Raw genomic sequence first — 15,017 nt, 5'->3', positions numbered from 1 at the left:
GGACCACAGCTGCGCTGATAGGTCTGACCTAGGGAGGGCAGCGCACTTGTTGGAGTGTGATTTTTCAGCAGACAAGATTTTATGCAATGTGTGTAAAATAGAAGATAGTCTTTTACTTGCTCACGTAATTCTGAGCTCCAGCTTACATGCGCATTTCCCTTACCATGTATGAGAAGTCCTGGAGAAATAAAGCAAATATTTCTGAGTCAAGCTGGGGTTTATTATATGTTCCTGTAAGAATTTACAGAGAAGAATCTTCACTGTTTTCTTGGAGGAAATTATAGGATTACAAAGGTATCTGAATATAATAAAAACCCAAGTCATTTATCAATGTATTCATTTATAAGCAGATGATAAGATTAAGAACAGTATTTAAACAGTAAAATTTTCTAAGTTACGTGTTACAAAAGCCAAATAATTCTATCATTTTTCTGTAGTGGATAAGCTGAGAGAAATACTTGTGAGTGTTTAACTCAGTGTACTGTATTCTCTCATAGCAGGAAGGGATATGTAGACCTGAATGCCATACATGAGAATCTCTAATCTCTGCAATTTACCTATCAGAAGAATTGAGTCAGCTGAAGTATCTGGATGACTTTCTGCAATGTGTGCCCTGGTTCTGGCTGATCCAAATGCCAGTTATAATGCTCTTGTACCTGAAGTTTTTCTGCCTGGTGTTCTGTACCCTTTCAGTCTTTTGCTTCACATTTACAAGAGAAAGGATGGCTTGAAAGGACATTATTCCAACGAACTGTGGGACAGAAGGCAGCAAATGGTGACATATCTGTGGAACTTGTATGGAAAATTATGGCATGGTAAGTGAGGTTTTTTTCTTTTAGCTTGAAAATAGTCTCTAATAAAGAGGAGGAACTGGAGGAAATGTCACTTCTCTAGTTGCAGATGTACACAGAAGGATGTACAATTGGCTTAAGCTTCAGAGACCTCCAGTCCTCTAAAAAGGTATTTGCCAGTGTATAAATGACCAGATACTCAAATATTATTCATGACCTGCAGAACTAGAGGTCTCTCAGTATTATCTCCTTTTCACTTTTTTTGTAAAGGCCAGAGTTCACTAAGCAACTGCAGATCATAAGGTCAAGGTAGTTTGACATATGGTTTTGTGACCATCTGTGAGAGAAGATTGGGTTTTTTTCTATGTTAGATATGAGTGATCTGGCACGTGAAAAAGTAATTCTATGTGGCAACATTGTCTTAGTGAGAATTAAACTCTTATAGTCCCCCAAACCTTGCACTCCTAATTCTTGTTCAGCACATAACAATTTTTTGCTTTTATTTTGAAATACCTGAAGCCATCCCAGCTAGATCAATATTTTCTTTAAATGGTTGATGAGCCAAACAAGTGTTTAAAAGGACACAAGGCAAACATGGTATCCAGGCATGTTATTTAGGTCTGTTACTTACTATATGTTGCATTTTTAATCTTCTAATTGCCTTCTTAAAGACAACTTAAGTCTCAGCCTTCTAGTAATGGGCGGAATCCTCTAATTATGCTGTAGCTGTACTCAGATTGTGTCATTAGACAAATCTGCGGGAGATGCAGGTTCTTGTAATCGTTGTGGTTGCCTTAGCTGTTATGGTTTGTCTGGCATTTGCAATTACAGTGAAACAACAATGCTGTTAAACAGTAATTACTTTGCTTTCACAGAAGCAAACCAGAAGTGTTTAAGAGAAAGTCTATTGGAAAACAAGAAATAAAGGGTGCTTTGGTCACATCTCCATGTCCTTTGATTCCAGAACAGAATACGAATTTTAATTGCTCTTATTTTTATGCAGTGAAGGGCTCTGGGGTTTTTTGTTGTTTTATTTTCTTTTGGTTTGGTTTTGTGTGTGTGCGTTTTTGTGGTTTGTTTTTGATATTTTTTTTTAGTGGTGGTGGTGGTGTCTTTTCTGTTTCTTTTTCTGTATAAACCAGGCCAAATAAATAAGCATATGTGACACTTCACCAGAGTGGCGAAATTGCCACAGGATAGATAACTGGTTTGTTGCAGCACTGGGGAGTCCTGTTGGTTACTGCTGGTACCTTTAATTCCTACATAAAGAATCTTCTAGCTCACACTTGGAGGCAAAAGGCAGAAAGACTAGAAAGATAACAGATAACTTTTACAATGCTTGTACCATGGATTTGATTGTCCCTGGTTCCATATGTCTTCACAGCCCAAATGAATACTGTCAGCGCCTGCTGTCTTCAAAGCACCTTTGAATCCCGTGGGAACCATAATTAATTGGAACAGTCCCTGTTTGGTCTTGCCAGTTATCAGACACTGTTAACCTAATACTTCTGTTTCTGCCGATTCTAGTCTTTGGTTTAGCTTTTTATATTCCTGTTTTTGTACAGTAGTACATGCAGTTAAATCGTATTCAGTTACATAATCCTAGATAATGAGCCGGACCATTTATTTTACAAGTGGCCACTATTCATTTGCACCTTTGGAAGTGCTGCTCATGTCATTTAAGCCAGAGGAGACCACATCCTAAGACTGTGAACACATCGGGGGCATCTTAAAAAATCAGTTTGAAGATGAGTAGCCTTAATTCTTCTTTACCATAAAGTGTATTTCTCTTTGGATTGGGTTAGTTTTTATAGGTGCGGCCTTCTGTGACTATTCCTATAAGGAGGTTTTATAGTGCTTTATTACAGCTCTGTTTTCCAATGTAGCTCTGAAAATAATAACTTTATGTTTCTCTGTTGCTTATTAATTTTGACTTGCAAGTTTGTGGACTTTTTGGCATTGTATAAAAGCCCTAATCATACACTCATTATACTAAACAGTACGTACATACTGAGTGAAAAGATTGTTTCTAATCTAAAGAGTGGGTAGCAACTTTGCGTAAAGAATGCAAGACTTTTTATGCTTTTGGGCTAAAAAGTGATGTCAAAGAAAGACAAATCAAAGGACATGGCCATAGGCAAGAGCTTATAGAAGCAATTAATTTTTCACCTCAACAGCCACCACTGACCGCAAAACAAGATCCTACTGGTTTAAGTAACTGCAGGGTAACAAAACTAATCTAACAGATCTAGCCTCCCAAGAAGCAGGGTGGCAAATTAGAGATATGCCCTTGCCTATCTGCAGTAAAGCAGTTTAATGTTAGTGCTTCCATAATAAAAAGGAGGACTTACATAAAGGGGTTTTCCTCGGACATTGAACTTGTTCCTGCTGAGGTCCTGATCTGCTGATGCAAGGATGCCCTCGCTTGCAACTTAATGTCTGAAGTTGGGACAAGCTCTAGCAGTAATAGGCTGGCCGCTAGCTAGAGCTTCTTTTTATGTTAAAACGTTGAGTGACCAGTAACTTTATTATTTTCTTTCTGTTAAATTCATAACAATTGTATGTGTATTTCTTTCATGGTACGTTTGTATTATATGTTTTAAATTTCTTTGCTGTGGTTCATGATTAGTATTTTCTGTAAAATTCTAGGGGATACATTGTTTCTGTGGAACTAATCATTGAACCATCTTGTTTCCCAGTCCATATTTGAGGATCCAAAAGATTTAACTGCATTTTTCTTTTCAATGTTTTAGCTGAATGGGAAATTTTTATTTCATTCTGCTCTTTCTGCACTCTCTTAGCCCATGAAGTATTTTTAATATCCTTAGTTATAGCATATGACCATGAGAAACTATAGACAGTTTGTTCATCTGGGAGGCATTTCCTCAAATTCAACGGTTCGGCTGCAAATAACACTGATGTATGTGAGGAGAGACTGCCTACTGAACTATAATTTACAAATAAGAAATTTCCTTTCTCTGTTTGTTGTGGTTTAACCCCAACCAGCAATTAAGCACCATGCAGCCACTCAGTCACTCCCCTCCACCCAGTGGGATGGGGGAGAGAATCGGCAAAAAAACCCCAAAACTCATGGGTTGAGATAAAGACAGTTTAATACGACAGAAGAGGAATGGAAAATACTACTACTACTACTACTACTACTAGAATGTACAAAACAAGTGACGCACAATACAATTGCTCACCACCCACTGGCCGATACCCAGCCAATCCTCGAGCCGCGGTGCTCCCCGGCCAACTCCCCCCAGTTTACATACTGGGCATAATGTAATATGGTCTGGAATATCCCTTTGGCCAGTTGGGGTCAGCTGTCACGGCTGTTTCCCCTCCCAGTTTCTTGTGCACTCCCAGCCTCCGCTGGCAGGGCAGTATGAAAAGCTGGAAAGTCCTTGACTTAGTGTAAACACTGCTTAGCAACAACTAAAATATCAGTGCGTTATCAACATTCTTCTCATGCTAAATCCAAACCACAGCACTATACCAGCTACTAAGAAGAAAGTTAACTTTATTCCAGCTGAAACCGGACACTGTTACAAGCTTACGTGGCCACATATAGAGAGGAACGGCACAGGAATGCACCAAACCAGCAACTTCCTTGAGATGTAGAGTGGTATAGAGGATCAAGAAGAAGCTTGTTAGTTTCTGACTACATTTATGCTAGGAAATGAAATAGTCAATCATCTGAGTTAAAGAGCTATTGTAACTTGAGTGTGATTCAGGGGTACTTAAGCTAATTGCTTACTGTTTTTTTAATAGCATTTGACTTTTTTAACACAAGGGAGTGTGGCAGGGAAGACTTGCTCGACTTACATGGTTTAACTTAAATCAGGATCAAAGGATTTATTAATGACAGGTAATTAGCCAGCAGTCAGTGAACTTCACGTTCTGGATCAATATCAGCAGGCCAACAGATAAACCAGAGCACAAAACACTTGCAAGATGTTAAAAAGTACCTACAAGGTTCTAAACACTCTAATCCCCACCATCTCTAATCCCACAGGAGCACGCTCACGTGTGCGCACCCCTCTCTTACCAGTCGGGGGGTGAAAAGCTCACCCCCCTCTTTCGGCCATGCACGTTCTCCCGCCGGAGCCGGGGTTGCTCTGTCTTTGCGCGTACCCGTGCAGCTCCCTGCCGCCTGCCAGTCCGTGTGCTGGCCAGAAGACACACGCGGCCCGAGCCGTGGGTCCTTCTGCTGCTGTCAGCCCTGCTCTCTGCGTGGGACGGGGACGATGCTGCCTCCGGCCGAGGCGGGGGCGCGATGGCAGCGGGGAGACTCCTGGCAGCATCTGAGGCCGGGTCCGACTGCTGCGCTGAGCGCCTTCCCGCTCCCACGTCTCACCCCACAGTCACGAGTTTCCTTCCATCTTTTGTACTTGTCCTCAAGCTGGCTCTTTTCTCAAAAGCCTCTCGGTAATCCCCTGGTTGCTGCTTAATCCAACGGGTGCCTGTTGTAAACAAGCGTTGTCATTATTTGTTTCCTCCTTTCATTCTGTTTTGGGGTAACCTCCTCTCAGACCAGGCAGTTTTGGGGTAACCTCCTCTCAGACCAGGCAGTTTTGGGTGTTTCCACTCACACTCCTGCCATACCACCGGTTATTATCCAGGCCATGTTACCAGGTCCGTCAGGAGGTTTTGTTACCTCAAAACTCAGCTGGTGTAAAATTACTATTATAACATCTCATATTCTTGACAGGCGAGGAGCTTTGGGGTGTGGAGGAAACACCAGATGGTCCGTCACTCACCATGGAGCCGTTCCTGCTGACTCCTTGTACTTCTTTGCCGGCTTATCCAGCCAGAGGCACAGGCTCTGCCACTTCATAGCTGGTCATTTCACATTTAAAATGCCAGGGAAATATTCTCATTGTATGAGAGAATGCTAAGTAAGAAATATTTTAAATTAAAATATTTTGATGAAACTCACAGATAAATATGTACCTACAGTAATTCTTGTAAGAAAAGAGTAACATAAAGAGACAAACCAAAGGGACTGTTATCCCAGTCTCTTCAGCTGTGGCCAACTGTAGCTAACCAAGGCTAAGGAAAAAAAATAAGAATAAGCCATGTATGCTATGGTAAGTTCCCCAGATAAATTTGGATTACATATGTTCTGTTTTGTTTTCTATTTATTTTCTTGTGATTGCCAGCATTTGATTTGCTGTTGACCATAATCGAGCATGGGACTGAGGAATAATGTTTTCACAGAAATATCTACTAAAAGTTTTGGATCTCTTTCCTGCGTGGCTCTCGCAGCCTATCCCAAATTGAGCTTATTTATCACTACAGAAATGGTGTAACTTCTAATACCTTAGGAAATCTGTGGTATCCTATTGCTCACAATTGCTAGTGGAGCATAGCTTTCCTGAAGCCGTTAATACAGCATTATTAACATAAAGCATAGCAGTGCCCTTTCTCCTGCTCTGTGTCTCTTTTATTAACATTACATATTATCTAAGGTATATCCAAGAAATATCCTTTCCATCCTGTTGCGATGCACCTCAATTTTTCAGTGCTTTTGAAATACCAGTTCCCTGATGCTGTTCTGAGCACAGTTTCTTTCAAGGACTGCCAAACATGAAGAGGCCTCTGACAGGGACATGGGAGCAAGGGCTGGAGACTTACTAAAACCTGGTTTGCCACCAGAGAAAACATGATGTTGGATGACATCCTAGAAATAACATAAGTTAAATAAGGTATTGTTAAATTGGTTTTATTCTTGACTCTCAAGCTCTAACGTAAAACACTTCTAGTTGTGGCCAGGTGATGACTTAGCAAGGGGATGAGGCAGTGAAGGATGTTACTGTGCTCGCTGGTTTACGATGCTCCCCTGCTGGGAACTGCCATCCCCACAGCTCTCCTTAGGAGGGACAGCATTTGTGACTGTTTGGTTCACCAGAGACAAAATGAGCTGGGTTAGTCTAATATGTGAATTGGTAGGGTAAACCAAACAGGCTGATTTAGTTCAAAACAGGCCAGGAGCATCCACATGAGCTGTTTTGCTGGCCAGGCTGCGAGAGCAGTGGCTTCTGGCAGAAAGGCAGCAGCAGCTGCCGGGACAGAAGGTTTTCCTTTGGGCCCTTGGGATGCAGGAAAGCCTTCAAAAAAATCACTTGTGTTCAGCACAATAAAATACTTGCCCTGAATGTATAAAAGTATAAACTATGAAGGATCTAGTTTCCTGTTCTGCAGGACCTCTTGCTTTCAGTACAAAGCCAGCAAAGACGTAGAGGTGAAATATTTGATGAAAATCACATTTTTTTCATTTATACAGTCAAAGGAAAAAAATTTATTATCAATAAACAGATATTCTGTTATAGTCTGATGTGCATCAGACTGTTCATGCTGGGAAACAGCCTCTAACTGCTTTTTGCCTGCAACTACAAACCATCTAGCAGCCTCCCAGAAAGTTTCTGGGCACAGTCTGGGGAGTCAGCATTAGCCCCTGACTGTTCCCATCAGGGAGGGAGGAGAAAGGAGTTCAGTCCCATGGATATAAGGATCCCTTCTCCTCAAGGCCAAGGAACAGCCCTTGTCCTGTTTGATTCGCTTATGTAGGTACAAGCAGGGAGACTGAATTATGTGGCCCTTGAAGTGGATCCTACAGATCAGTGTTGAAGTACCACTATAGGGAAGCTTGTGCTGCCACTGTATTTGTTGAGCATATTGTGTAGCTTGAAAAGAAAAAAAAAAGCTTCAATTGCCAGTGTGCCAGTCTGTATCCTAATCTCACACATAATGGAGAACCCTTAGATGTCTTACTGAAGTCAATATGACAATTCCATATGTGTGTGTGTATGTTTTGTATAAATTCATATACATGTATGTGTGAAGTTCACAGGTATTTGCTATGGGCTCACTAAAACCTATGAAAAAAACCCCACTGATTTAAAAATGAAAAAGTACAAGTTGTAAGTATGAATTAGTTTTTTTACTTACAAGGTGAAGCCCTTGTTTGTTAGAGCAATTAGTACCTAAGAAAGAGGAATAGAGACCAATAAATAATGAGAGGTAGCACAGTTAGCAAAAAGAAAAGCATTTGCAGTCAACCAAGAAGACTATTCCTGATAATAAAACGTAAATATAGAAAAATAAAGTGGTTTAATGCATGAAATAAAATCCTTGTTTTATTACATGATGCCTGGAGGTGACAGTCACAGATCAGAAGAGACATATACCTGAAACTTGTGCCTTGGTTCATGTTTGGGAGGAAACATCAGAAGAAAGCTCTGGAAGAAAACTCATTAAAGAAGAAAGTAGAACATAAATCAATTTAGTGATGGTTTGCAATGACAATGTAAACAAATCGGTATTGTACCTCTGATGTGATAAGGATACAGAAAGTAGCATAACGGTGAATCATACGTATTCAACCAGTCTCTGTTGTCTTGCTGACACCTCTGTGGGTAGCAACTGTGGATAATACCAGCCCCCAAATAAAGAAGATGTAAGCCTAACTACAGAGATTTTATCCTGTCTGTATTAAATGCCTGAGTTTCAGCTTGAAGTCCAGGGCTCCAAGATGATGTGCATCACTTCGATAGGGGCTCCCAGAAATACCACCCTGCAGCCATGCACGGTGTGCCCAGGGCAGCTCCACTCCTTTGGAAGGTCCTGGTGCCACCTCCACCGTGTGACACCCTGCCTGCCGGGGTGGTGTAGGATGTAGGAGCCTGTTCTCCTTTCCTCCGGGCTGCCTGTTCCATGGACAGGCACATTTCTCAGGATGTTTAGAAAGCAAAATACATAATGAATTAAGTTAAAGCAGAGAAACTCCAAACACTGCAGTAAAGCAAAGTACAAAATAAAACCAAACCTGACAAGCACACAGAAACTCAGAAGAGAGGTTGGAGCACGTTTACAAGACAGAGAAAATACAAGCACAAAACAGAGTGATATACCACCCAGGAGGAATAAGACACCAGTGGATATAGATATCAAATATGTGTGGAGATACAGATATATAAAAGGGAGAAACAGACACTACAGTTTTTGTCAGACTAGAGAAAAGGGAAGTACAAGAGAAAATATTATGGGGATTTTTTAGGAAAGAGGAGAAGGGGTACTCTGTTTAAGCTGCAGTATTTAATTATTCTGGAACCTCAAGAGTAGAACACGGAACGATAAATTATGTTTAAATAATAGAACAACTTATTCCTGTAGAGATGTATGATGTAAAAACAGTTTTTAAAGGAACTAAGAAAGCATGAGAGTAATTTTCAGAGTCATTTCAAGTCATTCCTTGGGTGATCAGGAGAGTTTATGAGTAGGTGATTGTCATGGTTTAATCCCAGCCAGCAACTAAGCACCACGCAGCCTCTCACTCACTTCCCCCCCACCCAGTGGGATGGGGGAGAGAATCAGAAAAAAAAAAAAAAAAAAGCTTGTGGGTTGAGAAAAAAACAGTTTAATAGGACAAAAAGGAAGGAAATAACAACAACAATAATAGTAAAAATAATTTGATACTAATAATAAAAAAAGAATTTGAATATTAGTCCCCAAGCAGTGAGCCGCCCCCACCCCCCCACCCCGCCCCCGGACAACTCCCCCCAGTTTATATACTGGGCATGACATCCCATGGTATGGAATACCCCTTTGGCCAGTTTGGGTCAGCTGCCCTGACTGCATCCCCTCCCAGCTTCTTGTGCCCCTCCAGCCTTCTTGCTGGCTGGGCATGAGAAGCTGAAAAAACCTTGACTTAGTCTAAACACTACTTCTTAGCAACAACTGAAAACATCAGTGTGTTACCAACATTCTTCTCCTACTGATTCCAAAATATAACACTATATCAGCTACCAGAAAGAAATTAACTCTATCCCAGCCAAAACCAAGACAGTGATACTAAATACAGAATTATGAAACTAAGCAAGAAACTACAGACTTCCTACTTTTAGATTAATTTGTGAACAACATCTTAAACAACTCAGTTGAAAAATAAATGTCCCTTTCTTTTTCTTATTCTTTCCATATTTAGGCAAGGTGATTGTGGAAAATAGAAGGATGTGTGGATGGTACACTTTTGGTTGATCAGAAGCACTCCCCATCAGGGCACTGAAAATGAAAGGAAATCAGCTGGCTGCACTGTGGTTTCAGCACGTGGCCATGAACGAAACAAAATAGTGGTTGAGGAGTTTAGTTAAGAACAGGAGACAATATTTGTCCTAATATGAGAGCCTCTTTAGCTGAATGAAGTGATGGTTCATCGAGTAACTAACATGCCAAGTCAGTACTGACCCCCCCGGCAGGCTGCTTTTCATAGCTCAGAACACCAGAGCTGATGCAAACAGAAAATGTGTTTCTCTGAGCAGAGTCTGCATGCCCGGTGAAAGTGCATCATGAGTGCTGCACTTCTTTTCATTGTTTCACAATGAATTTTGTTAAAATTTGTTGGGGATTTCTTGGCTGGGCAAAGGTATGTGAGCAATCCAGCCGCTATGTGGGAACGAAGTATAAATTTACAAAATACTGTGTCCTTGTGTGCTGGGAAAAAGGAAGATAAGAAGAGCCTGGCCTGACAAGCAACACCTGGATGCTGAAGAATGAGATAAGTAACTGCATCCACTGTGACCTTGGCAAGGTTTCATAGACAACTTTGAGAAAGTTCCCATGAGAAAATTGCAGAACCTACATAGCTGCAAACCACAAGTAGGTGTGTTTTAGTAATGCATAAACATTAGCAATGTACCAATAATATTAGGACTAGTAGGCATGATTATCGTAAACTGTATAAATATGAGCTATCCGTGCAAGTAAAGTGAAGTATGCTTTATCACTCATATTGGGTCTGCTGCATTTCTTCCTCTGCACGCGGGTTCCAGAATCCTGAAGATTTCTCGACACTTTTTCCCGACAAAAATTGGCTATTGGTTTCACTTTATCCAATGCTAGGCACAGCAAAAAACTGGTAATGTAGCTATAAAACTACCCAAGACGTCAGAAACCGGTGCTCTCACTTGGCTCAGCCGCAGGCGTTCTGGGAAGGTGGGTCTTGCAGGAAGCCCAGCGTGCTACCAGAGCCAGGCGTTTCAGTCCAGCCTGCCTCCTGGAAGATGCTGTTCGATCGCAGCCGCTGTCTGCTAGAGCAAACAGTCTGAGCTTTCCACCCACCTCACATTTCCCCTGGGAGCAGTGAACTGCCACGTAAATTGTTTGGAGACTTCAGAGCAGGCGTCGTGTTTGGGGAAGGAAGGCTGGCTGGGGCTCGGGGTGTCGTTCAGTTCACACTTCGAATGTGAATCCAGTAGCGTTGAGTGTTGGCGACTTCTGATGGCACCGTAGGTTCTGGAGAAGAACTGCGCAGGAGTACACGCTGATGACCCATACAGTGGCTTTTAGTCCAGTGTAATCTTCATTTCAAAAAAGGGTGGGTTTCTGCAGGACCATTAAAAGGATGGTCTAGGTAGCTCAGTACCTCCCCTTGCCACTTCTTCAGCCCCCTGGCTGAGGAGCACGAGCTGAAGGAATCAGATAGAAGTGCAATAAGGTAGTGCTGATGAGGAAGAACAGTTAGGACAGCGGGAGGGACGATGAAGAACCAGAGCTGGATAAGAAGATGGGCACAGCCAGCTGCCCAGACCTTGCTCCCTCCCGCCTCTCCTTTAGAGCCCTTTCTGACCACCCTAAGCTGCTGATGGCACCCATTCAGCATGTCGCTCGGGTGGCATTAGATGTCAGTCCGCAGGTCTACTCCCGCGAGAGGAAGGTCGGTAGCGTGAAACCCAGGGCCGGGAGAGAGGTGGCTGTGCTGGAGCAGAAACCAGGCCACGACCAGGGAGACCGGCTGGGCAGGGAGGTCCCGGCGGGCTCCCCGGGGGTGCTTCACGTGAAGCTGTTCCCCTGAGCTTTGGGGCTGATGGTGGAAGGGGCCAGAGTGGAGGCTGGAAGGATCTGGGCAGAAACACCCTCTGCGCGGGGTAATACCAGCCTTGAAGGGGGACCAGCTTTTCCCGCCTGAGAGCTGGCCTCTTGGCCTCTCCTGCCCTTCGGAGGCTCGGTTTGAGGGTACGAGAGGGCTCTGACACAGTGGCGAGCGCGGGGGGATTTTCTGTAGGCTGAGCAGAAAGGAAGCAGTTGGGGCAGAGGGTGGAAAAAAGAGGAGCCATGGCACTTGGGCACACCACAGATGGCTTCAAAGGCATAAATAAGGGACTTTAAAGGAGAGGAAAAGTCTGAGAGGAAAGCAGGATCTTTCACACAATGTGCGAGTACCGTGGGATGCTCTGGGCAAGGTATAATCTGAATCTATGGTATCAGATAAAGCAAGTGACATCTTTATGAATATGGGAAATGTCGGCTGTGCAATAGCTGATATAAAAGCCTGCAAGTGACATCCTGCTAATCTTTAGGGATTCGTATGTAAGTGGTGGGAGATTAGACTACCAAACTGATTGTTAAAATGAAAATAAATCAGACATGAGCAGACTATCCTGGAAACACCATCCTTATGGCATTTCAATGGATTTTGCAAGAAGTCCTGTAGTATTCAGGCCAGAGTAAGAGAGACATAAAGCCAGACATCAGATGCACAGCATAGCAGTTCTTGAATTTATTTTTCCTTTCAAAGCAGTACTGTGCATACAGGTGCTTCACTTTCAGCACTTAAAGAAAAATCCTAGTAAGTGATTTTTCACTGTGGAGTTCACTCAACTCCCTTGCTGTTGTCAGTGGGATTAGGGTTGTTCGTACCACAGCACGGGTAGCTCGTGAGTCTCTGCAAGCAGGAGGTGTTTTGCCAAGGGCTTTCAAAGATCTTTGCTGATAGCAGCATAATATCAGGTGTTATGACAGTGACTGCAGGGAAATTATTATAGTTTCTGCTGCTTATCTGTTCCCAGTAGGATTCATTTACCCCAGCTCCTTTTACCTGTTAAAGCCTTAGCCATGTTCTTCTACTACCTCTTGCTTTCTTTTTTCCTTTAACATGTCTTCATCCCTGCTCCTTAGCACAGTAAATCCTGCTATTTATTAATGACATTCTTAGTTTTCATCTCTGTTAGCAGTCCTGGGCTCCTTCCCAGGCTACTTTTGGCCTCACTCATTTTGGAAAAGCACTTGCAGGAGAACTGTGCAGCTTTGAACTTGGTGTTCAGAAGCTAAAAACAAACAGCTAGCTTACAGTGCACTGGGCTGTAACCTGCTGCTATGAGAAGCTGCTTCAGAACATCCCTTTGGTTTTGCTAGTAGAATGCTTTTAAAGTAATTTTGACTTGAAATTTCCAAATGAATATTACTGCAGGTTTATACTGGCATATGTATTTTGCTACTTACTTTAAACCACAGCTGGTCAGAAAATAGGCTTTCATTTTTACCATTTATTTTAAATGTTATTTTCATTTTATATATATTTTTTTCTCCTGATTTGGGGACAAACATTTAAAAAGTACAGTCTTTTGCTGAAACGGAAGTCCATGGTATGTCATTTCAAAAACTCAAATAGACCAAAATCAAATATACTTCTGAACTCTCTAGCAGCCCAGATTAATGAAAAGCTTGTCTAGCAGTGTGTCAAAAAAAAAAAAAAAAAAGAAGAAATAAAAAACATTTGCTGGAATCTAGGAGACAAGGAAGATTTCTTCTAAAATTCTCTCAAATTCCCAAGACAATAGTCTTGTCTTTCAGAACCTGCATTTTCTGAAGAACAACATTGGAAATGTTCTTTCAAATCACCTCTATTTAAAATGTGAAGCAATGTGTAATAAGTGACTACAACTTCTTTTAAAATAGCTCTGTTTATTTAATAATAAAAATATTTCCTGATCTTTATTGTAGGTTTTTATTAGGAATTAGGTATGAAGAGATGTTCTCTGGCAACAGATTTTTGGTACAAAAGGGACTGTCCAGTATCATCTAGTTATTATATCTCCTTCCAAGGAAAACATATACTAGGTATTATTCTGGAAAAGAGATTTCTTTGAGCTGGCAGAAGCCTCTGCATTTGCTGAATATTGCTAAAATGTCACCAAACCCAAGAGAATGTAAATCCTGTAACTGCTCAGACTTCTTCTTTGTACACTTCAGAAGATGCTGCAGGAAGTCTGTAAGAATTCTTGATTTTTGAGTTGAAAATGGAAGTGTAATCTCACATGAGGCTTTCAGACTGCAGGAAATCAAAGTCCCAGTGCTGCCTAGAAAACAAACAAAAAGACTGTCCATAGATAGATTGCCTTTCTTCACCAATTTTGCTTTTTTAAAAAAACAATTTTGAAACTCTGTGTGTGTGTGTTTTGCTTTTAGAATTACCCTTTTTATTAGGAGTCTTCTTCTGCTTCCACATTTCTGAATTAAACGTAAATTTCTTTGATCACCTTCCTCTTTGGACATGCATGTGCAATGCTTGCTTCTTTTTAATCATGATGACCAGAGAAGTAAAATATGAATTTTAATATCTCTAACAGGAAGTAGCTACCTCTCCTTGATTGTATTGTATTCACAAATACCGTGTGGTACATAGACCAAAAGAAAAATAAAATCTCAGGTGCAGATTTCTTAAGCAGCTTCTTTGCAAAGTGTAATGAAAAGTTTGGTCACAAAAATGGGTGACTTTTTAACACTAGGACAATCTGTTGTGCTCAGCTGTGTGACTTCTATTCACCTTGTCAATTTTCTAACTTCAGGATTATTCTTACTTCCTTCATGTACTTACTTATGTTGGTGTTATTTTTATGTGTGAATTTGAATTCCAAATGATAACATGGTACATATATTCATAAGTTATACAAACTGGTGCTAAAAAAGCTGTTACTAAATTGGCTTGTAATAATTACACAAGTGTCATAGAAGCAATAAAATCAACAAATTTTAGACCTCTGTAATAAAATGAACACTACACAGGCAAAGCATGCCATATGCTACACTCTTGGTTTGTCCTCACAGCATTTTGACCATACTGGCATTCTGAAATGGTGGACTGCCAAGACTCAATGATAATTGCTGAAATATTTAATCCTTGACTGCCCACTGAATATTGACTAATGTGTACTTTCATTACTGTGTCCTCAGCGTGTTGTAAGGAGTTACACTGTAGGATGCCTTGCTTGAGGCTATTACTGGATGTATTGCATTCTGAGCACCTGGCCGTTTATGAACAGCATGATGCAGAAACCACACTGGAAGGACCTTTGCTTATTGCTTATTACCACGATGCTGTTCTTATAGATTACAGTTGATTTCTGCATTAACACAGGCTGGCTCTGCCACTCAGCAACTAATCAC

The 15,017-nt window shown here is 41.4% G+C and overlaps 1 long non-coding RNA gene across 2 annotated transcripts in view; it reads left to right on the top strand.

Moving 5' to 3' along the window:
- LOC142029476 (uncharacterized) overlaps positions 1-6,072 on the top strand; it is an 8,209-nt gene extending 2,137 nt beyond the window's left edge. For both annotated transcript variants that reach the window (XR_012649936.1, XR_012649935.1), the window contains 2 exons: positions 498-815; positions 5,506-6,072. This is a non-coding gene — a long non-coding RNA (uncharacterized LOC142029476). The remainder of the gene's footprint in view (positions 1-497; positions 816-5,505) is intronic.
- The last annotated feature ends 8,945 nt before the right edge of the window (positions 6,073-15,017 follow it).

Source organism: Buteo buteo, chromosome 3 (assembly GCF_964188355.1).
Source record: "Buteo buteo chromosome 3, bButBut1.hap1.1, whole genome shotgun sequence".
In the NCBI taxonomy this organism is placed as follows: Eukaryota; Metazoa; Chordata; class Aves; order Accipitriformes; family Accipitridae; genus Buteo; species Buteo buteo.
This window is presented reverse-complemented; position numbering and strand designations above follow the sequence as displayed.